Source organism: Cololabis saira, unplaced genomic scaffold (assembly GCF_033807715.1).
Source record: "Cololabis saira isolate AMF1-May2022 unplaced genomic scaffold, fColSai1.1 scf041, whole genome shotgun sequence".
NCBI lineage: Eukaryota > Metazoa > Chordata > Actinopteri > Beloniformes > Belonidae > Cololabis > Cololabis saira.
Window position 1 is genome coordinate 272,501 of NW_026906205.1, and position 22,820 is coordinate 295,320.

Below are 22,820 nucleotides of genomic sequence, written 5' to 3' on the forward strand. Positions count from 1 at the left end.
CTCGTCTGATCTCGGAAGCTAAGCAGGGTCGGGCCTGGTTAGTACTTGGATGGGAGACCGCCTGGGAATACCAGGTGCTGTATGCTTTTTCAACCAGCAGAGAACGCTCTCGCTTAATCTACCCACACATATTTCAACGTGGTAACTGCGACAGCTCACGTCCTAAAGTGTTTTGCACATGGTTAAGGCACCTTAACTCCAACAAATAAAACCAACAGATCAATGACTTATATTCTATGACTTATCTTCAACTCCATATAAGAGGTATTTCAAGCTGCAGCTTCTGCTTACGGCCATACCAGCCTGGATGCGCCCGATCTCGTCTGATCTCGGAAGCTAAGCAGGGTCGGGCCTGGTTAGTACTTGGATGGGAGACTGCCTGGGAATACCAGGTGCTGTAAGCTTTTTCAACCAGCAGAGAGCGCTCTCGCTTAATCTACCCACACATATTTCAACGTGGTAACAGCGACAGCTCACATCCTAAAGTGTTTTGCACATGGTTAAGGCACTTTAACTCCAACAAATAAGCGCTTCTAAATTATTATCACCAACAAATCAATGACTTGTATTATATACTTATCTTCAACTCCATATAAGAAGTATTTCAAGCTGCAGCTTCTGCTTACGGCCATACCAACCTGGATGCGCCCGATCTCGTCTGATCTCGGAAGCTAAGCAGGGTCGGGCCTGGTTAGTACTTGGATGGGAGACCGCCTGGGAATACCAGGTGCTGTAAGCTTTTTCAACCAGCAGAGAGCGCTCACGCTTAATCTACCCACACATATTTCAACGTGGAAACAGCGACAGCTCACGTCCTAAAGTGTTTTGCACATGGTTAAGGCACTTTGACTCCAACAAATAAGCGCTTCTAAATTATTATCACCAACAAATCAATGACTTGTATTATATACTTATCTTCAACTCCATATAATTCAATTCAATTCAATTCAATTTTATTTATATAGCGTCTAATACAACAGATGTTGTCTCTAGACGCTTTCCAGAGATCCAGAACATGAACATGAACATAAACATAAACATAAACATAAACATAAACATAAACATAAACCCCCGAGCAATTATTATATAAACAATGGCAGGTAAAAACTCCCTTAGTGGGAGAAAAGCCTTAAGCCAAACAGTGGCAAGGAAAAACTCCCCTTTAGGAGGGAAGAAACCTTGAGCAGGACCAGGCTCATAAGGGGGGACCCTCCTGCCGAAGGCCAGACTGGGGGAGTCAGGGACGTCGACAGCACACAGCAGGCAGGTGGAAGCAGCAGCGGGATGACCAGAGGTGGGGGGGGGGGGGGCGTCAGCAGCACACAACAGTCATGTGGAAGCAGCAGCGGGATGACCAGAGGGGGGGGGGGGCGTCAGCAGCACACAACAGTCATGTGGAAGCAGCAGCGGGATGACCAGAGGGGGGGGGGGGTGCAGGCAGGCGGAAGCAGCAACAGCAGACATCCACGTAGGCAGGTGGAAGAAGCAATGGGATGACCAGAGGGGGGGGAGGGCCGGGAACACAGGCCAGAACGCAGCTCCTGAGGCTCCGGCCTGCAAACATACACAAAAGAGAAAAAAGGGGGGCCGGCACAAGAAACTACAGGAACAATGGACAAAAATGATAGCTATGAGATATTTATAATGAATAAAAATGGTAATGGAGAAGAGAGGCAGGGAAAAGGAGAGGAGAAGAAGGGTGAGAGGCACCGCCCAGCGGATCATGTCGGTGCCCCCCTGCAGCATAAGCCTATAGCAGCATATCTACCGCGAAGCTATATTTGAGACTAACTATTATAGTTTTGTTCTATAGCTGCGACAATGACTACTGACTCTAACACACTAAAGTTTACACTACCTAGAGATTTACCAACACCAGCTAGAGGTTTACTAAACACTAACTATAAGCTTTACTAAACAGAAAGGTTTTAAGTTTAGTTTTAAAGGTGGAGGTGGTGTCAGCCTCCTTAACCCAATATAAGAAGTATTTCAAGCTGCAGCTTCTGCTTACGGCCATACCAGCCTGGATGCGCCCGATCTCGTCTGATCTCGGAAGCTAAGCAGGGTCGGGCCTGGTTAGTACTTGGATGGGAGACCGCCTGGGAATACCAGGTGCTGTAAGCTTTTTCAACCAGCAGAGAACGGTCTAGCTTAATCTAGCCACACATATTTCAACGTGGTAACAGCGACAGCTCACGTCCTAAAGTGTTTTGCACATGGTTAAGGCACTTTAACTCCAACAAATAAAACCAACAAATCAATGACTTATATTCTATGACTTATCTTCAACTCCATATAAGAGGTATTTCAAGCTGCAGCTTCTGCTTACGGCCATACCAGCCTGGATGCGCCCGATCTCGTCTGATCTCGGAAGCTAAGCAGGGTCGGGCCTTGTTAGTACTTGGATGGGAGACCGCCTGGGAATACCAGGTGCTGTAAGCTTTTTCAACCAGCAGAGAGCGCTCACGCTTAATCTACCCACACATATTTCAACGTGGTAACAGCGACAGCTCACGTCCTAAAGTGTTTTGCACATGGTTAAGGCACTTTAACTCCAACAAATAAAACCAACAAATCAATGACTTATATTCTATGACTTATCTTCAACTCCATATAAGAGGTATTTCAAGCAGCAGCTTCTGCTTACGGCCATACCAGCCTGGATGCGCCCGATCTCGTCTGATCTCGGAAGCTAAGCAGGGTCGGGCCTGGTTAGTACTTGGATGGGAGACCGCCTGGGAATACCAGGTGCTGTAAGGTTTTTCAACCAGCAGAGAACGCTCTCGCTTAATCTACCCACACATATTTCAACGTGGTAACAGCGACAGCTCACGTCCTCAAGTGTTTTGCACATGGTTAAGGCACTTTAACTCCAACAAATAAAACCAACAAATCTATGACTTATATTCTATGACTTATCTTCAACTCCATACAAGAGGTATTTCAAGCTGCAGCTTCAGCTTACGGCCATACCAGCCTGGATGCGTCCAATCTCATCTGATCTCGGAAGCTAAGCAGGGTCGGGCCTGGTTAGTACTTGGATGGGAGACCGCCTGGGAATACAGGGTGCTGTAAGCTTTTTCAACCAGCAGAGAGCGCTCTCGCTTAATCTACCCACACATATTTCAACGTGGTAACAGCGACAGCTCACGTCCTAAAGTCTTTTGCACATGGTTAAGGCACTTTAACTACAAAAAAAAAAACAACAAATCTATGACTTATATTATATGACTTATCTTCAACTCCATACAAGAGGTATTTCAAGCTGCAGCTTCTGCTTACTGCCATACCAGCCTGGATGCGCCCGATCTCGTCTGATCTCGGAAGCTAAGCAGGGTGGGGCCTGGTTAGTACTTGGATGGGAGACCGCCTGGGAATACCAGGTGCTGTAAGCTTTTTCAACCTGCAGAGAACGCTCTCGCTTAATCTAACCACATATATTTCAACGTGGTAACAGCGAAAGCTCACGTCCTAAAGTGTTTTGCACATGGTTAAGGCACTTTAACTCCAACAAATAAGCGCTTCTAAATTATTATCACCAACAAATCAATGACTTATATTATATGACTTATCTTCAACTCCATATAAGAGGTATTTCAAGCTGCAGCTTCTGCTAACGGCCATACCAGCCTGGATGCGCCCGATCTCGTCTGATCTCGGAAGCTAAGCAGGGTCGGGCCTGGTTAGTACTTGGATGGGAGACAGCCTGGGAATACCAGGTGCTGTAAGCTTTTTCAACCTGCAGAGAGCGCTCTCGCTTAATCTACCCACACATATTTCAACGTGGTAACAGCGACAGCTCACGTCCTAAAGTGTTTTGCACATGGTTAAGGCACTTTAACTCCAACAAATAAAACCAACAAATCTATGACTTATATTCTATGACTTATCTTCAACTCCATACAAGAGGTATTTCAAGCTGCAGCTTCTGCTTACGGCCATACCAGCCTGGATGCGCCCGATCTCGTCTGATCTCGGAAGCTAAGCAGGGTCGGGCCTGGTTAGTACTTGGATGGGAGACCGCCTGGGAATACCAGGTGCTGTAAGCTTTTTCAACCTGCAGAGAACGCTCTCGCTTAATCTACCCACATATATTTCAACGTGGTAACAGCGAAAGCTCACGTCCTAAAGTGTTTTGCACATGGTTAAGGCACTTTAACTCCAACAAATAAGCGCTTCTAAATTATTATCACCAACAAATCAATGACTTATATTATATGACTTATCTTCAACTCCATATAAGAGGTATTTCAAGCTGCAGCTTCTGCTAACGACCATACCAGCCTGGATGCGCCAGATCTAGTCTGATTTCGGAAGCTAAGCAGGGTCGGGCCTGGTTAGTACTTGGATGGGAGACCGCCTGGGAATACCAGGTGCTGTAAGCTTTTTCAACCAGCAGAGAGCGCTCTCGCTTAATCTACCCACACATATTTCAACGTGGTAACAGCGACAGCTCACGTCCTAAAGTGTTTTGCACATGGTTAAGGCACTTTAACTCCAACAAATAAAACCAACAAATCAATTACTTATATTCTATGACTTATCTTCAACTCCATATAAGAAGTATTTCAAGCTGCAGCTTCAGCTTACGGCCATACCAGCCTGGATGCGCCCGATCTCGTCTGATCTCGGAAGCTAAGCAGGGTCGGGCCTGGTTAGTACTTGGATGGGAGACCGCCTGGGAATACCAGGTGCTGTAAGCTTTTTCAACCAGCAGAGAGCGCTCTCGCTTAATCTACCCACACATATTTCAACGTGGTAAGAGCGACAGCTCACGTCCAAAAGTGTTTTGCACATGGTTAAGGCACTTTAACTCCAACAAATAAAACCAACAAATCAATTACTTATATTCTATGACATATCTTCAACTCCATATAAGAGGTATTTCAAGCTGCAGCTTCTGCTTACGGCCATACCAGCCTGGCCACGCCCTCTGACTTCCTGTTTGTGCAGGAAGAGTGACGTGGCAGTTTGGTTCATGGTGGATGAAGGAGAAACAAAGTTCAGATTGGAAAACAAACGAAAAAGGCTCAGAGAAGTGGAGAACAACAACACCTCCCCCGGCAGCAGTTGCTGCAGGGGGGCTACTCCAAGGGAGTATAAAAAAACTAAAACGGATTACTCGGTGATGAAGGTTGATAACGGACTGGACATGAGCTCAGCTATGACGGACAAAATGGAGTCGGAGGGGATCCCAAGGCAAAAGATGGCCCGCGCAATGGTCGGAGCCGGAGAGAAAGAGAAGAGAGCGGGAGAGGGGCCCGAGGCAGAGAAAGTGGAGAAAAGGAGGACGGGAGGACAACACAGCGGAGCGGTGTGGAAGGGGGCAGAGGAGGAGACGGCAGCAAGGGTGGCGGAGCCGAGAGCTGCAAAAGAATGTTGGGATCAAGCGGAAGACCAGAAAAAACTTGTAGTAAATGTGGAGATAGAGGGAGATGATGCCATCTCCCTCATGGAACTCTTGAAAGCTGTGAGTGTTACATGCGGTCGTGTCGTTGGCTGCCGAGTAAAGGCGGACAGAAAGTGGGAACTAACAATGGGCAACCCGCACGGGAAAAACAGACTGTTAGATGGTTTCAAGATAAGAGATTCGCGAGTGATCGCCTCTGAAATAATGAAGGACACGAGAGTGGTCTCATTTTTAAGTCTTCCTATTTATATCACTGATGAGCAGATTTTCACAAAGCTGGCACATTGGGGAGTAGAGCCGGTCTCACCAATCAAGAAGAGAAAATGGCCTGGCACGGACATATTCGACGGCACCAGGTTCCTGAAAGCCAGGTTCCCAGAGTCGGTGGCGGCTCTGCCGTATAGCACGAAATTTGACACGCTCGAGGGTCCGGAGTATTTCAGGATCATCCATAACAACCAAATGAGGGTGTGCAGACTGTGCCTACAGCAGGGGCACATTCTGCGGGAATGTCCTGAGTTCCTGTGTTACAAATGTAACAAACAAGGACACTATGCAAGAGAATGTGCACGCATGATGGAACGAACCGGCGGAGAGCAGGAGGAGAAGGAGGAGAAGGAGGAGACGGAGGAGTTGGTGGAGGAGAGCGAGGCAGAAAAGAAGGAGGCGGCGGAGGAAGAGGAGGAGGAGGAAGACGGAGAAGGAGAGGTTGAGAGCCTGGTGGGGGACATGGAGGAGGAAGCGGTGGAGGAATCGATGGAGGAAGCAGGGAGTGACGAGGGAGGAGATGTCGCAGAGGATGCAAAGGAGGGGAGCAGTGGAGATGAGGAGGAACGAGGCGGACAAGATTGGGGTGAAGGACAAAGCAGCGGGGGGTCGCTTCCTTGTGCGCAGCAGAGAGTCACCAGGCGGGGTGGTGAGAATCCTGCTGAGACGGAGGACGTGGAGACCGGAAACGGAGCGAGGGGGATATCGAGGAAAAGATCAGGTACGAGAAAAGGGCGAGCACAGAAGAAATGTATGCACAATGAGGAAACTTCTAATATCCAGCGGTGATGGTCCGTTTCTCCTCCTTATCATGGTGTTAATGCCAATAACAGTGGCATCCATTAATGCAAACGGGCTGAGAGACAAGACGAAGTTCGAAAGCATGATAAGATTAAGTAAGGCGGATGTAATATGCTTACAAGAAACTCATTGGGATGCAGTAACGGAGCGAGACATGATAAAGCTGTGGGATGGGGAATGCTTCTCTAGCCATGGAACTAACATTGCAAGGAGAGTGGCGATTTTGTGTAAAAGGGACAGTGGAATTAAGGCCACGATGAGGGCTAAAGATGGAGAAGGAAGATGGATTAATATAGATTGTGTAGCTCAGGATGTGAATTATAATATTTTAAATGTCTATGCAGCGAATACAGAAGGCGATCGCACAGCCTTCTTTAGGAAATTTTATAAAATAGCCGAAAAGTGTGATGTTATAATAGGAGATTTTAATGTGAAATTGTGTCATCTGGATATAAACGAAAGTTGTGTATGGAGACAAGATGCCTCAAGAAAGGTTCTAAATGACTTTATGATGGTTAACAACTGGTGCGACGTATGGAGAGTGAAAAATCCTGATAAGAGGCAATATTCAAGGGCGCAAGTGGTTCAAGGGGTTCTAAAACGAACCAGAATTGATTTGTGCTTAACGAAGACATCGCATATACGATTATTTAATAATGTGGATTATAAATGGATACACTTAAGCGATCACGCCATACTATCATTAGAAATGGGGGAACAGGAAGAGAAAAGGGGAGGGGGGACATGGCACTTAAATGCACATCTCTTGTACGATGTGAATTATAATAGAGCCATTAGGCAACTAATTTTGAGCGTAAGCTCACAACCGGGTTTTGAAAAGAATATAATACAAGGCTGGGAGGACTTGAAGACAAAAATAAAAGGGAAATCCATACAATATGCGAAAAGGTTTCGGGCGAGACAACAGAAGAAAGAAAGAATGCTAAGAGCAGAAATCGAAAAGGTTGAGAGACAGAAAGGCTCGGAGGGGAATAAGTTAATAAGATTGCATACCGAGTTAAAAGAGTTGGAGAGGTTGAAATGCGAAGGGGCTATATTAAGGAGCAAAGCGCAGTATGCGGTGGAAGGAGAAAAAAATACCGGCTTCTTCCTGAACTTGGAAAAAAGAAGGCAAAACAAATGCTACATAGCGGAAGTGATAAATGAAAAGGGAGAGACAACAGCTGACTTTGTAGAGATCTTAGAGACAGTCCAGAATTATTATACCCATCTTTTTGAAACAGAGGGGACAGATGATGGGATAACAGAGGAGATCCTGGCAAAATGTGAGATGAAGTTAGCTGAAGAAGACACACTCATTTGCGACCAGGAGATGAAGGAAGAGGATATTGATTTGGCAATAAAACAATTAGTACTAAATAAAAGTCCAGGTAGTGATGGACTAACAGCAAATTTTTATAAACAATTCAGTGATATATTGAAACCAATATTGTTAAATTTATACAGAACAATAGAATTAACACAATCCGTGCCGGCATCTATGGCAAGAGGGATCATAACGATCATATATAAGAAAGGGGATAAACGAAATCTAGCCAATTATAGGCCTATAACACTACTAAACACGGATTACAAAATATTGATGAAAGTACTAGCAAACAGAATAAAACAGGTCGTGCACACTATCGTAGAGCCCTCTCAGGCTTATAGTGTGCCGGGAAGGGAAGTTTCAGATATTTTGAATACTGTCAGAGACACAGTAGAATTTTTGAAAACTACCAGCAAAGAGGGCATTCTGGTCTCACTGGACTTCAACAAAGCCTTTGATAGAGTCGAACACAAATTTATGTTCAAAGTTTTGGAGAGGGTGGGATTTGGAGCGCGTTTTCTCGGGTGGATTAGGTTAATGTACGCCAACGCCACTGGCAGTGTGAAGTGTAACGGGGTGGTTACCGATCCTTTTCCGCTTCGAAGGTCGGTGAGACAGGGATGTCCACTGTCCTCAATTTTGTATACAATAATCGTGGAAACACTGGGTGTCCTTATTAAAAAAGATTCAGAAATAAAAGGTATAGAATTACCTGGAGGGGAGATGTGCACCATACAACAGTTTGCTGATGATACCACGTTACTGATTAAAGACATAAATAGTGTACATAGAATAATAAACTTGGTAGAACGATATGGTAGAGCCTCAGGAGCTAAAATAAATCCAGATAAATCAGAAATCATGTTCATCAATATGAAGGGGCCGCCGCAAAATTAATTACCGGTACAATTACAAGCAGAACATATCAAAATATTGGGTACATACATTGGGGTAAACAGTGAAACGGCCAGGGACATGACATGGACTAGTATAATTAAAAGGATAGAAGCAATTTTGTGCTATTGGCGAATGAGGAACCTGAAACTCAATGGGAAGGTGGTGGTATTAAATAGCTTGGTAATGTCTAAAATATATTATGCACTCACGGTGATAGATCTACCCTTATGGGCACTAAACAAACTAAATGAGATTATGACAGTTTTCTTGTGGGGGACAACGGTGGGGAAAATCGCAAGAAAAACATTAATAGGGAAATATGAAGAGGGAGGGCTAAAATTACTAGACATAGAAAGTAAGAAAAATGCTTTCAGGATTAAATTGGTCAGAAAATATCTGTACGATGACACGGCTTACGGCTGGAAGGGTCTTATGCAGTTTTTTTTAAATCGAGTGCTCGGAATAGGAGATTTTGTCCTGCTTATGAAACCGAAGAGGCCGATGACAGCGGGAGTCCCATTATTTTATAGGGAGGTCCTCGAAGCACAAGCTGGCTTCCTGGAGCATATAGAATATGGGGCGAATTCTATAAGCCTAATAAGAGAACTGCCGATATTTTTAAATAAATATATAAAGAAAGAAAATAAAATGTTGTATAATAACAAAATGATAAGAGCTGGACTAGTACAGCTGAAAGATATAATGTATGAATTTGTGCCCGGTTTTTTGCCGACGCAGGCCGTGGTGGATAGTATAAGGGAAGTTGATTATAATTCAACATACACGGTCATAGAGAATTATTATAAGACTATTCAGAGAAGTATCCCACAACAATGGAGAAGGCTGATAGAAACAGGTACAGCTAGAGATAGGACGAGCAAACTCCCAGAGCTGGGAATTAAGCGAGAGGGGGAAAACAAGAGCTTCAGTCTGATCTCCTGCAAGGAAATCTACGAGCGTTTTTTAGTGAACGTCACGAAATCACCGGCCTCCTTGTCGTATTGGAGCAAGGTCTTTCCACAGAAAGAGGGGTGGAAAATATGGGAGAAATGGAAAGTACAGGGTAACAGCATAGAGGCTGAGGACAATGATTTCAAAATAAGACACAATAAAATTTTTACTAATGTGGTTTTACATCAACTGGATAAAGCTGTAGACAGAGATTGTGATGTTTGTGGCTTATTGCCGGAAACGCTGATGCATATGTTTGATATTTGTCCTGAGTTATCTGGCTTTTTTGGGTTATTGAAGAAATGTCTAATAGAAAAATTGGGAATGGTGTGGGACGGAAGGGATTCATGGGAGTTTTTTCTTTTATTTGGAAACTGGCAATACAGTAAAATTAGAAACGAAATGCTGTGCAGATTTATGTTGAGCCATGCACGATGGGCAATAAGGGCACGAAGAAACAAGGCACATTACGAACGAAGGGTTATTGCAATATGGCCGATTTTTCAAAACATAGTGAAGAAACAGATTCGATACAGGTTGATACATGGGGTAGACCATTTTGAACGACTGTATGTGAAGGATGCCAATCTCCTATCCCTTGATAAAGAAAAGAGGATTGTGTGGAATTGGTAGCTCTTTTTGGACTGTGTAGTTGGGAAATTGTGTGTCATAAAAAAAAAAAAATAAATAAATAAATAAATAAATTGGCTACTTCATCTTTTGAAAATTGTGCACAGTGATCATATAGTTGGAATGATTTTTCACCCTGTGGGATGGCTGAACGAATGATGCTGGGTTTTGAAATGCCACTATGTGCAAATCAGGTTTGTTTTTGTAATTCGAGTGCTGATGTTGTTTTTCTTTTCTTTTGAAAAAAGGACCTGAGTGTAAATGTCACAGAGAGAGGAAAATGTGTTGGAAATGGATACTGTAAACAAAAATATATTTTTTTTGTAAATATATTTTCATAATAAAAGACAAAAAAAAAAAAAGATGCGCCCGATCTCGTCTGATCTCGGAAGCTAAGCAGGGTCGGGCCTGGTTAGTACTTGGATGGGAGACCGCCTGGGAATACCAGGTGCTGTAAGCATTTTCAACCAGCAGAGAGCGCTCTCGCTTAATCTACCCACACATATTTCAACGTGGTAACAGTGACAGCTCACGTCCAAAAGTGTTTTTCACATGGTTAAGGCACTTTAACTCCAACAAATAAGCGCTTCTAAATTATTATCACCAACAAATCAATGACTTGTATTATATGACTTATCTTCAACTCCATATAAGAAGTATTTCAAGCTGCAGCTTCAGCTTATGGCCATACCAGCCTGGATGCGCCCGATCTCGTCTGATCTCGAAGCTAAGCAGGGTCGGGCCTGGTTTGTACTTGGATGGGAGACCGCCTGGGAATACCAGGTGCTGTAATCCTTTTCAACCAGCAGAGAGCGCTCTCGCTTAATCTACCCACACATATTTCAACGTGGTAAGAGCGACAGCTCACGTCCAAAAGTGTTTTGCACATGGTTAAGGCACTTTAACTCCAACAAATAAAACCAACAAATCAATGACTTATATTCTATGACTTATCTTCAACTCCATATAAGAGGTATTTCAAGCTACAGCTTCTGCTTACGGCCATACCAGCCTGGATGCGCCCGATCTCGTCTGATCTCGGAAGCTAAGCAGGGTCGGGCCTGGTTAGTACTTGGATGGGAGACCGACTGGGAATACCAGGTGCTGTAAGCTTTTTCAACCAGCAGAGAGCGCTCTCGCTTAATCTACCCACACATATTTCAACGTGGTAAGAGCGACAGCTCATGTCCAAAAGTGTTTTGCACATGGTTAAGGCACTTTAACTCCAACAAATTAACGCTTCTAAATTATTATCACCAACAAATCAATGACTTATATTATATGACTTATCTTCAACTCCATATAAGAGGTATTTCAAGCTGCAGCTTCAGCTTACGGCCATACCAGCCTGGATGCTCCCGATCTCGTCTGATCTCGGAAGCTAAGCAGGGTCGGGCCTGGTTAGGACTTGGATGGGAGACCGCCTGGGAATACCAGGTGCTGTAAGCTTTTTCAACCAGCAGAGAGCGCTCTCGCTTAATCTACCCACACATATTTCAACGTGGTAACAGCGACAGCTCACGTCCTAAAGTGTTTTGCACATGGTTAAGGCACTTTATCTCCAACAAATAAAACCAACAAATCAATGACTTATATTCTATGACTTATCTTCAACTCCATATAAGAGGTATTTCAAGCAGCAGATTCTGCTTACGGCCATACCAGCCTGGATGCGCCCGATCTCATCTGATCTCGGAAGCTAAGCAGGTTTGGGCCTGGTTAGTACTTGGATGGGAGACCGCCTGGGAATACCAGGTGCTGTAAGCATTTTCAACCAGCAGAGAACGCTCTCGCTTAATCTACCCACACATATTTCAACGTGGTAACAGCGACAGCTCACGTCCTAAAGTGTTTTGCACATGGTTAAGGCACTTTAACTCCGACAAATAAAACCAACAAATCAATGACTTATATTCTATGACTTATCTTCAACTCCATATAAGAGGTATTTCAAACTGCAGCTTCTGCTTACGGCCATACCAGCCTGGATGCGCCCGATCTCGTCTGATCTCGGAAGCTAAGCAGGGTCGGGCCTGGTTAGTACTTGGATGGGAGACCGCCTGGGAATACCAGGAGCTGTAAGCATTTTCAACCAGCAGAGAGCGCTCTCGCTTAATCTACCCACACATATTTCAACGTGGTAACAGCGACAGCTCCCGTCCTAAAGTGTTTTGCACATGGTTAAGGCACTTTAACTCCAACAAATAAAACCAACAAATCAATGACTTATATGCTATGACTTATCTTCAACTCCATATAAGAGGTATTTCAAGCTGCAGCTTCTGCTTACGGCCATACCAGCCTGGATGCGCCCGATCTCGTCTGATCTCGGAAGCTAAGCAGGGTCGGGCCTGGTTAGTACTTGGATGGGAGACCGCCTGGGAATACCAGGAGCTGTAAGCATTTTCAACCAGCAGAGAGCGCTCTCGCTTAATCTACCCACACATATTTCAACGTGGTAACAGCGACAGCTCCCGTCCTAAAGTGTTTTGCACATGGTTAAGGCACTTTAACTCCAACAAATAAAACCAACAAATCAATGACTTATATGCTATGACTTATCTTCAACTCCATATAAGAGGTATTTCAAGCTGCAGCTTCTGCTTATGGCCATACCAGCCTGGATGCGCCCGATCTCGTCTGATCTCGGAAGCTAAGCAGGGTCGGGCCTGGTTAGTACTTGGAACGGAGACCGCCTGGGAATACCAGGTGCTGTAAGCTTTTTCAACCAGCAGAGAACGCTCTCGCTTAATCTACCCACACATATTTTAACGTGGTAACAGCGACAGCTCACGTCCTAAAGTGTTTTTCACATGCTTAAGGCACCTTAACTCCAACAAATAAAACCAACAGATCAATGACTTATATTCTATGACTTATCTTCAACTCCATATAAGAGGTATTTCAAGCTGCAGCTTCTGCTTACGGCCATACCAGCCTGGATGCGCCCGATCTAGTCTGATCTCAGAAGCTAAGCAGGGTCGGGCCTGTTTAGTACTTGGATGGGAGACCGCCTGGGAATACTAGGTGTTGTAAGCTTTTTCAACCAGCAGAGAACGCTCTCGCTTAATTTACCCACACATATTTCAACGTGGTAACAGCGACAGCTCACGTCCTAAAGTGTTTTGCACATGGTTAAGGCACTTTAACTCCGACAAATAAAACCAACAAATCAATGACTTATATTCTATGACTTATCTTCAACTCCATATAAGAGGTATTTCAAGCTGCAGCTTCTGCTTACGGCCATACCAGCCTGGATGCGCCAGATCTCGTCTGATCTCGGAAGCTAAGCAGGGTCGGGCCTGGTTAGTACTTGGATGGGAGACCGCCTGGGAATACCAGGAGCTGTAAGCATTTTCAACCAGCAGAGAGCGCTCTCGCTTAATCTACCCACACATATTTCAACGTGGTAACAGCGACAGCTCACGTCCTAAAGTGTTTTGCACATGGTTAAGCCACTTTAACTCCAACAAATAAGCGCTTCTAAATTATTATCACCAACAAATCAATGACTTATATTATATGACTTATCTTCAACTCCATATAAGAGGTATTTCAAGCTGCAGCTTCAGCTTACGGCCATACCAGCCTGGATGCGTCCAATCTCGTCTGATCTCGGAAGCTAAGCAGGGTCGGGCCTGGTTAGTACTTGGATGGGAGACCGCCTGGGAATACCAGGTGCTGTAAGCTTTTTCAACCAGCAGAGAGCGCTCTCGCTTAATCTACCCACACATATTTCAACGTGGTAACAGCGACAGCTCACGTCCTAAAGTGTTTTGCACGTGGTTAAGGCACTTTAACTCCAACAAATAAAACCAACAAATCTATGACTTATATTCTATGACTTATCTTCAACTCCATACAAGAGGTATTTCAAGCTGCAGCTTCTGCTTACGGCCATACCAGCCTGGATGCGCCCGATCTCGTCTGATCTCAGAAGCTAAGCAGGGTCGGGCCTGGTTAGTACTTGGATGGGAGACCGCCTGGGAATACCAGGGTCTGTAAGCTTTTTCAACCAGCAGAGAGCGCTCTCGCTTAATCTACCCACACATATTTCAACGTGGTAACAGCGACAGCTCACGTCCAAAAGTGTTTTTCACATGGTTAAGGCACTTTAACTCCAACAAATAAAACCAACAAATCAATGACTTATATTCTATGACTTATCTTCAACTCCATATCAGAGGTATTTCAAGCAGCAGATTCTGCTAACGGCCATACCAGCCTGGATGTGCCCGATCTCGTCTGATCTCGGAAGCTAAGCAGGGTCGGGCCTGGTTAGTACTTGGATGGGAGGCCGCCTGGGAATACCAGGTGCTGTAAGCATTTTCAACCAGCAGAGAGCGCTCTCGCTTAATCTACCCACACATATTTCAACGTGGTAACAGCGACAGCTCACGTCCTAAAGTGTTTTGCACATGGTTAAGGCACTTTAACTCCAACAAATAAAACCAACAAATCAATGACTTATATTCTATGACATATCTTCAACTCCATATAAGAGGTATTTCAAGCTGCAGCTTCTGCTTACGGCCATACCAGCCTGGATGCGCCCGATCTCGTCTGATCTCAGAAGCTAAGCAGGGTCGGGCCTGGTTAGTACTTGGATGGGAGACTTCCTGGGAATACCAGGTGCTGTAAGCTTTTTCAACCAGCAGAGAGCGCTCTCGCTTAATCTACCCACACAAATTTCAACGTGGTAACAGCGACAGCTCCCGTCCTAAAGTGTTTTGCACATGGTTAAGGCACTTTAACTCCAACAAATAAAACCAACAAATCAATGACTTATATTCTATGACTTATCTTCAACTCCATATAAGAGGTATTTCAAGCTGCAGCTTCTGCTTACGGCCATACCAGCCAGGATGCGCCCGATCTTGTCTGGTCTCGGAAGCTAAGCAGGGTCGGGCCTGGTTAGTACTTGGATGGGAGACCGCCTGGGAATACCAGGTGCTGTAAGCTTTTTCAACCAGCAGAGAACGCTCTCGCTTAATCTACCCACACATATTTCAACGTGGTATCAGCTACAGCTCACGTCCTAAAGTGTTTTGCACATGGTTAAGGCACTTTAACTCCAACAAATAAAACCAACAAATCAATGACTTATATTCTATGACTTATCTTCAACTCCATATAAGAGGTATTTCAAGCAGGAGCTTCTGCTTACGGCCATACCAGCCTGGATGCGCCCAATCTCGTCTGATCTCGGAAGCTAAGCAGGGTCGGGCCTGGTTAGTACTTGGATGGGGGACCGCCTGGGAATACCAGGTGCTGTAAACGTTTTTCAACCAGCAGAGAGCGCTCTCGCTTAATCTACCCACACATATTTCAACGTGGTAACAGCGACAGCTCACGTCCAAAAGTGTTTTTCACATGGTTAAGGCACTTTAACTCCAACAAATAAGCGCTTCTAAATTATTATCACCAACAAATCAATGACTTATAATATATGACTTATCTTCAACTCCATATAAGAGGTATTTCCAGCAGGAGCTTCTGCTTACGGCCATACCAGCCTGGATGCGCCCAATCTCATCTGATCTCGGAAGCTAAGCAGGGTCGGGCCTGGTTAGTACTTGGATGGGAGACCGCCTGGGAATACCAGGTGCTGTAAGCTTTTTCAACCAGCAGAGAGCGCTCTCGCTTAATCTACCCACACATACTTCAACGTGGTAACAGCGACAGCTCACGCCCTAAAGTGTTTTGCACATGGTTAAGGCACTTTAACTCCAACAAATAAAACCAACAAATCTATGACTTATATTCTATGACTTATCTTCAACTCCATATAAGAGGTATTTCAAGCTGCAGCTTCTGCTTACGGCCATACCAGCCTGGATGCGCCCGATCTTGTCTGATCTCAGAAGCTAAGCAGGGTCGGGCCTGGTTAGTACTTGGATGGGAGACCGCCTGGGAATACCAGGTGCTGTAAGCATTTTCAACCAGCAGAGAGCGCTCTCGCTTAATCTACCCACACATATTTCAACGTGGTAACAGCGACAGCTCACGTCCAAAAGTGTTTTTCACATGGTTAAGGCACTTTAACTCCAACAAATAAGCGCTTCTAAATTATTATCACCAACAAATCAATGACTTATATTATATGACTTATCTTCAACTCCATATAAGAGGTATTTCAAGCAGCAGCTTCTGCTTACGGCCATACCAGCCTGGATGCGCCCGATCTCGTCTGATCTCGGAAGCTAAGCAGGGTCGGGCCTGGTTAGTACTTGGATGGGAGACCGCCTGGGAATACCAGGTGCTGTAAGCTTTTTCAACCAGCAGAGAACGCTCTCGCTTAATCTACCCACACATATTTCAACGTGGTAACAGCGACAGCTCACGTCCTAAAGTGTTTTGCACATGGTTAAGGCACTTTAACTCCAACAAATAAAACCAACAAATCAATGACTTATATTCTATGACTTATCTTCAACTTCATATAAGAGGTGTTTCAAGCAGGAGCTTCTGCTTACGGCCATACCAGCCTGGATGCACCCAATCTCGTCTGATCTCGGAAGCTAAGCAGGGTCGGGCCTGGTTAGTACTTGGATGGGAGACCGCCTGGGAATACCAGGTGCTGTAAGCTTTTTCAACCAGCAGAGAGCGCTCTCGCTTAATCTACCCACACATATTTCAACGTGGTAACAGCGACAGCTCACGTCCTAAAGTGTTTTGCACATGGTTAAGGCACTTTAACTCCAACAAATAAAACCAACAAATCAATGACTTATATTCTATGACTTATCTTCAACTCCATATAAGAGGTATTTCAAGCAGCAGATTCTGCTAACGGCCATACCAGCCTGGATGTGCCCGATCTCGTCTGATCTCGGAAGCTAAGCAGGGTCGGGCCTGGTTAGTACTTGGATGGGAGGCCGCCTGGGAATACCAGGTGCTGTAAGCATTTTCAACCAGCAGAGAGCGCTCTCGCTTAATCTACCCACACATATTTCAACGTGGTAACAGCGACAGCTCACGTCCTAAAGTGTTTTGCACATGGTTAAGGCACTTTAACTCCAACAAATAAAACCAACAAATCAATGACTTATATTCTATGACATATCTTCAACTCCATATAAGAGGTATTTCAAGCTGCAGCTTCTGCTTACGGCCATACCAGCCTGGATGCGCCCGATCTCGTCTGATCTCAGAAGCTAAGCAGGGTCGGGCCTGGTTAGTACTTGGATGGGAGACTTCCTGGGAATACCAGGTGCTGTAAGCTTTTTCAACCAGCAGAGAGCGCTCTCGCTTAATCTACCCACACAAATTTCAACGTGGTAACAGCGACAGCTCCCGTCCTAAAGTGTTTTGCACATGGTTAAGGCACTTTAACTCCAACAAATAAAAACAACAAATCAATGACTTATATTCTATGACTTATCTTCAACTCCATATAAGAGGTATTTCAAGCTGCAGCTTCTGCTTACGGCCATACCAGCCAGGATGCGCCCGATCTTGTCTGGTCTCGGAAGCTAAGCAGGGTCGGGCCTGGTTAGTACTTGGATGGGAGACCGCCTGGGAATACCAGGTGCTGTAAGCTTTTTCAACCAGCAGAGAACGCTCTCGCTTAATCTACCCACACATATTTCAACGTGGTATCAGCTACAGCTCACGTCCTAAAGTGTTTTGCACATGGTTAAGGCACTTTAACTCCGACAAATAAAACCAACAAATCAATGACTTATATTCTATGACTTATCTTCAACTCCATATAAGAGGTATTTCAAGCAGGAGCTTCTGCTTACGGCCATACCAGCCTGGATGCGCCCAATCTCGTCTGATCTCGGAAGCTAAGCAGGGTCGGGCCTGGTTAGTACTTGGATGGGAGACCGCCTGGGAATAGCAGGTGCTGTAAGCTTTTTCAACCAGCAGAGAACGCTCTCGCTTAATCTACCCACACATACTTCAATGTTGTGCCCGCCCATATGCCCATCTGAACTTATAAAATGTATGAACATTTTGTGATTATGAGGACCTGTAAAACCAGACTTTGCCCCTTCTTCCTGAAGTCCTGCGACCCCCTGCTGCTAACTCCTGGTTATCTCGGCCTGGGTCGAGATAGTCCGTTTACGACCCCCACTGCATGGCCGGAGATCAAAACAAGGACCCAGCAGGGTTTCTGCCAGGGAAAACAGACTTCCTTGGGGTTTTACGACACCCCCTGGGGGGGAGCCGGATGCAGCGGAGCCCAAAACCAGACCTCAAAATGGTACTGCTTCTTTGAACCCCCCTTTTCCGCTTTAATGTGCCTCATAAAATGGCGCCGTTGCCTGAACTACAACCCCCAGCATGCCTTGCGGGGGGGGGGGTGGCGCCTACAAGCGCGCGCATCCAATCGCAATGAGGCACCGATGACGTCACTGCAGCGCGCGTAGGATCAAAACCCCTGCCGCTGCTTCTTTTTCTCTCTCTTCCGATCAACCTCTCTTCCTGAGCAGCAGGACCAAAGATCCCACCTCCTCTCCCCCCGGGCTGGGGGGAGGCAGGAGGCCTGCACCGGACCGGGCCCTGCGGGGTCCGGCCGTTGAAGCCGCTGCTCCCCTTCTCTCTTCTCAACTTCATCTCATCGGCTGGATCTTTGGCCAGGCCAAAGGATCCCATCTCCTCTCTCTCCCCCCGGGCTGGGGGGAGGCAGGAGGCCCGCACCGGACCGGGCCCTGCGGGGTCCGGTCGTTGAAGCGGCGGTCCCCCGGGGAGCCTCCGGCTTCCACTAACTCTGTCCTCTAAGTTCACAGATCCAAGCTTCCGACGCCCACGCGCTCCCGGCAACCAGATCGGGACACAGCTGCGACTCAGACCGAACCCCCCTCCCCGCTCTGAGCCCCTGTCTGCCAACCGGCGCAGGGATCGGGGACGGACGGCCGGCGTCTCGCCCGGCGTGAGCTCTCCTGGGGCCCGGACGGCCGCGCGTCGGCGACCGGCGCAGAGAGGGAAGCACGGCAAGGAGAGACCGGTCCCCCCCGCCGCGCCTAGGAATGCGTGTGAGCCTCCGTTTGGTCCGGAACCACGGCCCGGCACGAGGCGGCCCCGCCGCTGTCTAATCCGTTTCAGGGGAAGGGACGGCCCAGTCACAGAACCCGCAGGCATCCGATCCGGATCCCCGAGGAAACGTGAGCCCGGGAACGGTAGATCAGTAGGACTAAGAACGGTTCAGAACTGTGTGAAGTCGGGATCTCTGTTTATCAGTAACTTAAGAACGTGTTACAGAGCTAAATCTGTGTTCAGAGTTGAGACTACATCATCATTGTTATCATTATCATGTTTGATTATTTGGTAGTCGTTGTTTTCTGCCGTAGGCACGTTTTAAATGCTGCGTTCGCCATCCGGTCCGATTGCACGTGGCCCAGAGGGCGCGTCCATCTTTAAAAGACCACAGAAGCCCCGTTTGAACTGTAGATGTTCTGTATCTTCGTTATTATTGCTTGAGTCCTTTTTTTGTTTTCATTCCATGCATTTAACTTTCATGTCCTATTTTTCTAGTGATGTTTTTCTAGTTAATTAATTGTTTTTATGATACTTAAGCCATTTCTGCCATCAGGTTTATTTGGGTGTTGCGTTTATCATCTTTTGACATCCGTATGTAAATAAATTCTGATTGATTTATTTATGAGTGGTTGTGTTGTTTCATGCAAGATTTGGTCACAGATTGATTTGTTTAAGCAGAGCCTAGTGTTCGGATATCACGCCTTCACTGTTATTCTGTAAGATTTGCTGTTCTGCAGGATAATTCAAATCATAATGAGACTGATTTTCTGCTGTTAGTTATCGATTCCCACCGGAAGTAAGGCCCCGGCGGTGGTGCCCCTACGAGAATTATCATTTTTGATAATACAATTTGATAAATAGTCAACTTTATTAATTATTAATAATTCTTTAATAGAATTATCATTAGCCTTGATAACTGGACAGCCAAGCTACCTATGAGTTGCACAACATAAATGGTGCCCCGTGTGAGGGTCTCTAATAACGATATTTGTGACCAAGTTGTATGAAATAACAGAACATTAATTTTGATCGGGAAAGAAAATATTTTTATTTTTATTCCCCTCTCATTATCTGATTCCTACGGGTATTTTAAAACCTGTTAATGGCAACCTCGCCTCACTAAGGGTTGGTTGCTTTGTTAAGTTCTTTAATTTAATTAATTTGAACTTTTATTTTTCATCACACGATTATTAATCTTGTGATTGATTTCCTCTGCAACCTTACTTCACTGAAGCTAATGCTACTGCTTCACTGAAGGTAATGGTTGGGTTTGCTTTAAGTTCTGTTAATTTTATTAACCTGAACTTTTTCTACCACTCAATTTTTGTGAATCTGTTTGAGTAATTTCCTTTTGCAACCAGGTTCCATGGAAACTAATGGTTGGCGCGCTGTAAGTTCCTGATTTTATTAACCTGAACTTTTATTGATGGATCACTATTTTATTAATCTCTGATAAATCCCCTTTTGCGACCATACTTAACTGAAGGTAATGGCTGACTTAATTTCTTTAATTCTATTAATTGAACTGTTGCTGATTACCCCATGTGAGTTATTAATCTTCTCAGATTAATCTCTACTGTGTTTTAAGTTGAATCTTTAATTTAAAGTTATTTAAAGATTCCTCCCTTTTTATTCACTTTATTAATTCCTTTCAGTTGGTTCTTGCTTCTAAGGTTATAACCAATACCCCAGTCTCTCAGGGTTTGTTATCGGTTTAATTTCTTCTAATCTGGGTGATAACGTGAGTTGACTTCGTTAATAAGTGTAATCTCTTGCCAGAATCCCAAGCGAAGCGCTGGGGCCTGGACCGTGAGCTGAGGTGTGGTTATTAATGGCAGAGAGCTCATCGCAGTGGACGGAGAACCAGCAGAGGTGGACATGCAGGCTGATAGAGATCGACCGACAGGCAAGTCTGTTCTTAGGCTGGACCCAAAAGTGGTGAGCCCGGTCATCTCATCCCCTGAGCCCCCTGGTCAGACACCACCCTGAGTAAGCCAAAAATTAATTACCCGAAAGGAGCTGCGGCCCTTCCCAGTTTTCACTGTTACTGACGCTGAAGAAGCAGCTCAGCGTCTTCTTAAAGTAAACCAGAGGAGAACAGATCACGATTAACAACCAAGGCGCAGACGCCGTACCTCAGAGCGAGGGGGGTCCCACGTTTGACCTTTTTAGCAAAAGAACACTGAACAGCTGCATTACCTTGTATGCAGCGGCCCCCTCACAATTTTTCTGACCCAGAAGTGGAAGCCCGCTCCACACCTGAAAGGGGGGTAGGATACTTTGAGGCGTTAAAAAAAAATTCACGCCTACACACAATTTCCAGGCTTCCATAGCCGACATAAGTTAATTTGTGTGTTTTTGTCGCCTAGCAATTAATCAAAGAGTGGTTAAATTGTTGGTTTTTGTTTTTAGGTACAGTGTACATACTGAAACCTAACTAACCCCTCCTTTTATCTTTCATCTACCGCACTTTAAGAGTGATATCACTGTGTTAGGTAAATGAATGATGTTATTGCTTTGAATATGTTTTTCTTTTCATATTTTTGTGCATTGCTCGCCTAGTGGACTAACCAGGCTAGCCTCACGCCCCCAACCAGAGTCATGACCACATGGACTGGTGCACCGTTGTTAGATTCGACAACCAGACCCTGCATTCCGGTTTTCGATTCGAAGGGGGGATGTTGTGCCCGCCTATATGCCCATCTGAACTTATAAAATGTATGAACATTTTGTGATTATGAGGACCTGTAAAACCAGACTTTGCCCCTTCTTCCTGAAGTCCTGCGACCCCCTGCTGCTAACTCCTGGTTATCTCGGCCTGGGTCGAGATAGTCCGTTTACGACCCCCACTGCATGGCCGGAGATCAAAACAAGGACCCAGCAGGGTTTCTGCCAGGGAAAACAGACTTCCTTGGGGTTTTACGACACCCCCTGGGGGGGAGCCGGATGCAGCGGAGCCCAAAACCAGACCTCAAAATGGTACTGCTTCTTTGAACCCCCCTTTTCCGCTTTAATGTGCCTCATAAAATGGCGCCGTTGCCTGAACTACAACCCCCAGCATGCCTTGCGGGGGGGGGGGTGGCGCCTACAAGCGCGCGCATCCAATCGCAATGAGGCACCGATGACGTCACTGCAGCGCGCGTAGGATCAAAACCCCTGCCGCTGCTTCTTTTTCTCTCTCTTCCGATCAACCTCTCTTCCTGAGCAGCAGGACCAAAGATCCCACCTCCTCTCCCCCCGGGCTGGGGGGAGGCAGGAGGCCCGCACCGGACCGGGCCCTGCGGGGTCCGGTCGTTGAAGCGGCGGTCCCCCGGGGAGCCTCCGGCTTCCACTAACTCTGTCCTCTAAGTTCACAGATCCAAGCTTCCGACGCCCACGCGCTCCCGGCAACCAGATCGGGACACAGCTGCGACTCAGACCGAACCCCCCTCCCCGCTCTGAGCCCCTGTCTGCCAACCGGCGCAGGGATCGGGGACGGACGGCCGGCGTCTCGCCCGGCGTGAGCTCTCCCGGGGCCCGGACGGCCGCGCGTCGGCGACCGGC

General features: G+C 46.0%; 33 non-coding genes and 2 pseudogenes across 33 annotated transcripts in view; all 35 read left to right on the plus strand.

Annotated features, from left to right (window-relative positions):
* The window catches only part of LOC133431792 (5S ribosomal RNA), a 119-nt gene extending 33 nt beyond the window's left edge, over positions 1-86 (plus strand). The window contains exon 1 of the ribosomal RNA XR_009776126.1: positions 1-86. This exon is cut by the window's left edge and continues 33 nt beyond it. This is a non-coding gene — a ribosomal RNA (5S ribosomal RNA).
* Positions 87-285: 199 nt separating this feature from the next.
* Positions 286-404, plus strand: LOC133431717 (5S ribosomal RNA). Its single transcript, XR_009776055.1, has one exon. It is a non-coding gene; the product is annotated as a 5S ribosomal RNA (ribosomal RNA).
* A 216-nt stretch (positions 405-620) lies between these two features.
* LOC133431719 (5S ribosomal RNA) lies at positions 621-739 on the plus strand. The gene has a single exon (XR_009776057.1). It is a non-coding gene; the product is annotated as a 5S ribosomal RNA (ribosomal RNA).
* A 1,266-nt stretch (positions 740-2,005) lies between these two features.
* LOC133431521 (5S ribosomal RNA) lies at positions 2,006-2,124 on the plus strand. The gene has a single exon (XR_009775870.1). It is a non-coding gene; the product is annotated as a 5S ribosomal RNA (ribosomal RNA).
* Positions 2,125-2,323: 199 nt separating this feature from the next.
* On the plus strand, positions 2,324-2,442 carry LOC133431893 (5S ribosomal RNA). Its single transcript, XR_009776222.1, has one exon. It is a non-coding gene; the product is annotated as a 5S ribosomal RNA (ribosomal RNA).
* A 199-nt stretch (positions 2,443-2,641) lies between these two features.
* Positions 2,642-2,760, plus strand: LOC133431778 (5S ribosomal RNA). Its single transcript, XR_009776113.1, has one exon. It is a non-coding gene; the product is annotated as a 5S ribosomal RNA (ribosomal RNA).
* A 199-nt stretch (positions 2,761-2,959) lies between these two features.
* LOC133431407 (5S ribosomal RNA) lies at positions 2,960-3,078 on the plus strand. The gene has a single exon (XR_009775793.1). It is a non-coding gene; the product is annotated as a 5S ribosomal RNA (ribosomal RNA).
* Positions 3,079-3,276: 198 nt separating this feature from the next.
* Positions 3,277-3,395, plus strand: LOC133431791 (5S ribosomal RNA). Its single transcript, XR_009776125.1, has one exon. It is a non-coding gene; the product is annotated as a 5S ribosomal RNA (ribosomal RNA).
* A 217-nt stretch (positions 3,396-3,612) lies between these two features.
* LOC133431305 (5S ribosomal RNA) lies at positions 3,613-3,731 on the plus strand. The gene has a single exon (XR_009775693.1). It is a non-coding gene; the product is annotated as a 5S ribosomal RNA (ribosomal RNA).
* A 199-nt stretch (positions 3,732-3,930) lies between these two features.
* On the plus strand, positions 3,931-4,049 carry LOC133431522 (5S ribosomal RNA). The gene has a single exon (XR_009775871.1). It is a non-coding gene; the product is annotated as a 5S ribosomal RNA (ribosomal RNA).
* A 217-nt stretch (positions 4,050-4,266) lies between these two features.
* LOC133431480 (5S ribosomal RNA) lies at positions 4,267-4,385 on the plus strand (annotated as a pseudogene).
* A 199-nt stretch (positions 4,386-4,584) lies between these two features.
* Positions 4,585-4,703, plus strand: LOC133431523 (5S ribosomal RNA). Its single transcript, XR_009775872.1, has one exon. It is a non-coding gene; the product is annotated as a 5S ribosomal RNA (ribosomal RNA).
* A 6,260-nt stretch (positions 4,704-10,963) lies between these two features.
* On the plus strand, positions 10,964-11,081 carry LOC133431448 (5S ribosomal RNA). The gene has a single exon (XR_009775831.1). It is a non-coding gene; the product is annotated as a 5S ribosomal RNA (ribosomal RNA).
* A 199-nt stretch (positions 11,082-11,280) lies between these two features.
* On the plus strand, positions 11,281-11,399 carry LOC133431678 (5S ribosomal RNA). Its single transcript, XR_009776018.1, has one exon. It is a non-coding gene; the product is annotated as a 5S ribosomal RNA (ribosomal RNA).
* Positions 11,400-11,616: 217 nt separating this feature from the next.
* Positions 11,617-11,735, plus strand: LOC133431946 (5S ribosomal RNA). Its single transcript, XR_009776272.1, has one exon. It is a non-coding gene; the product is annotated as a 5S ribosomal RNA (ribosomal RNA).
* Positions 11,736-11,934: 199 nt separating this feature from the next.
* Positions 11,935-12,053, plus strand: LOC133431819 (5S ribosomal RNA). The gene has a single exon (XR_009776151.1). It is a non-coding gene; the product is annotated as a 5S ribosomal RNA (ribosomal RNA).
* Positions 12,054-12,252: 199 nt separating this feature from the next.
* LOC133431768 (5S ribosomal RNA) lies at positions 12,253-12,371 on the plus strand. Its single transcript, XR_009776104.1, has one exon. It is a non-coding gene; the product is annotated as a 5S ribosomal RNA (ribosomal RNA).
* A 199-nt stretch (positions 12,372-12,570) lies between these two features.
* LOC133431769 (5S ribosomal RNA) lies at positions 12,571-12,689 on the plus strand. The gene has a single exon (XR_009776105.1). It is a non-coding gene; the product is annotated as a 5S ribosomal RNA (ribosomal RNA).
* A 199-nt stretch (positions 12,690-12,888) lies between these two features.
* Positions 12,889-13,007, plus strand: LOC133431361 (5S ribosomal RNA). The gene has a single exon (XR_009775747.1). It is a non-coding gene; the product is annotated as a 5S ribosomal RNA (ribosomal RNA).
* Positions 13,008-13,206: 199 nt separating this feature from the next.
* LOC133431456 (5S ribosomal RNA) lies at positions 13,207-13,325 on the plus strand (annotated as a pseudogene).
* A 199-nt stretch (positions 13,326-13,524) lies between these two features.
* LOC133431979 (5S ribosomal RNA) lies at positions 13,525-13,643 on the plus strand. The gene has a single exon (XR_009776304.1). It is a non-coding gene; the product is annotated as a 5S ribosomal RNA (ribosomal RNA).
* A 217-nt stretch (positions 13,644-13,860) lies between these two features.
* On the plus strand, positions 13,861-13,979 carry LOC133431277 (5S ribosomal RNA). Its single transcript, XR_009775665.1, has one exon. It is a non-coding gene; the product is annotated as a 5S ribosomal RNA (ribosomal RNA).
* A 199-nt stretch (positions 13,980-14,178) lies between these two features.
* On the plus strand, positions 14,179-14,297 carry LOC133431386 (5S ribosomal RNA). Its single transcript, XR_009775772.1, has one exon. It is a non-coding gene; the product is annotated as a 5S ribosomal RNA (ribosomal RNA).
* A 199-nt stretch (positions 14,298-14,496) lies between these two features.
* On the plus strand, positions 14,497-14,615 carry LOC133431974 (5S ribosomal RNA). Its single transcript, XR_009776299.1, has one exon. It is a non-coding gene; the product is annotated as a 5S ribosomal RNA (ribosomal RNA).
* A 199-nt stretch (positions 14,616-14,814) lies between these two features.
* Positions 14,815-14,933, plus strand: LOC133431939 (5S ribosomal RNA). Its single transcript, XR_009776266.1, has one exon. It is a non-coding gene; the product is annotated as a 5S ribosomal RNA (ribosomal RNA).
* A 199-nt stretch (positions 14,934-15,132) lies between these two features.
* Positions 15,133-15,251, plus strand: LOC133431339 (5S ribosomal RNA). Its single transcript, XR_009775726.1, has one exon. It is a non-coding gene; the product is annotated as a 5S ribosomal RNA (ribosomal RNA).
* Positions 15,252-15,450: 199 nt separating this feature from the next.
* Positions 15,451-15,569, plus strand: LOC133431337 (5S ribosomal RNA). The gene has a single exon (XR_009775724.1). It is a non-coding gene; the product is annotated as a 5S ribosomal RNA (ribosomal RNA).
* Positions 15,570-15,787: 218 nt separating this feature from the next.
* LOC133431788 (5S ribosomal RNA) lies at positions 15,788-15,906 on the plus strand. The gene has a single exon (XR_009776122.1). It is a non-coding gene; the product is annotated as a 5S ribosomal RNA (ribosomal RNA).
* Positions 15,907-16,105: 199 nt separating this feature from the next.
* Positions 16,106-16,224, plus strand: LOC133431308 (5S ribosomal RNA). The gene has a single exon (XR_009775695.1). It is a non-coding gene; the product is annotated as a 5S ribosomal RNA (ribosomal RNA).
* A 217-nt stretch (positions 16,225-16,441) lies between these two features.
* Positions 16,442-16,560, plus strand: LOC133431524 (5S ribosomal RNA). The gene has a single exon (XR_009775873.1). It is a non-coding gene; the product is annotated as a 5S ribosomal RNA (ribosomal RNA).
* Positions 16,561-16,759: 199 nt separating this feature from the next.
* LOC133431745 (5S ribosomal RNA) lies at positions 16,760-16,878 on the plus strand. Its single transcript, XR_009776082.1, has one exon. It is a non-coding gene; the product is annotated as a 5S ribosomal RNA (ribosomal RNA).
* Positions 16,879-17,077: 199 nt separating this feature from the next.
* On the plus strand, positions 17,078-17,196 carry LOC133431975 (5S ribosomal RNA). Its single transcript, XR_009776300.1, has one exon. It is a non-coding gene; the product is annotated as a 5S ribosomal RNA (ribosomal RNA).
* A 199-nt stretch (positions 17,197-17,395) lies between these two features.
* LOC133431941 (5S ribosomal RNA) lies at positions 17,396-17,514 on the plus strand. Its single transcript, XR_009776267.1, has one exon. It is a non-coding gene; the product is annotated as a 5S ribosomal RNA (ribosomal RNA).
* A 199-nt stretch (positions 17,515-17,713) lies between these two features.
* LOC133431340 (5S ribosomal RNA) lies at positions 17,714-17,832 on the plus strand. The gene has a single exon (XR_009775727.1). It is a non-coding gene; the product is annotated as a 5S ribosomal RNA (ribosomal RNA).
* Positions 17,833-18,031: 199 nt separating this feature from the next.
* On the plus strand, positions 18,032-18,150 carry LOC133431292 (5S ribosomal RNA). Its single transcript, XR_009775680.1, has one exon. It is a non-coding gene; the product is annotated as a 5S ribosomal RNA (ribosomal RNA).
* Positions 18,151-22,820: the final 4,670 nt, after the last annotated feature.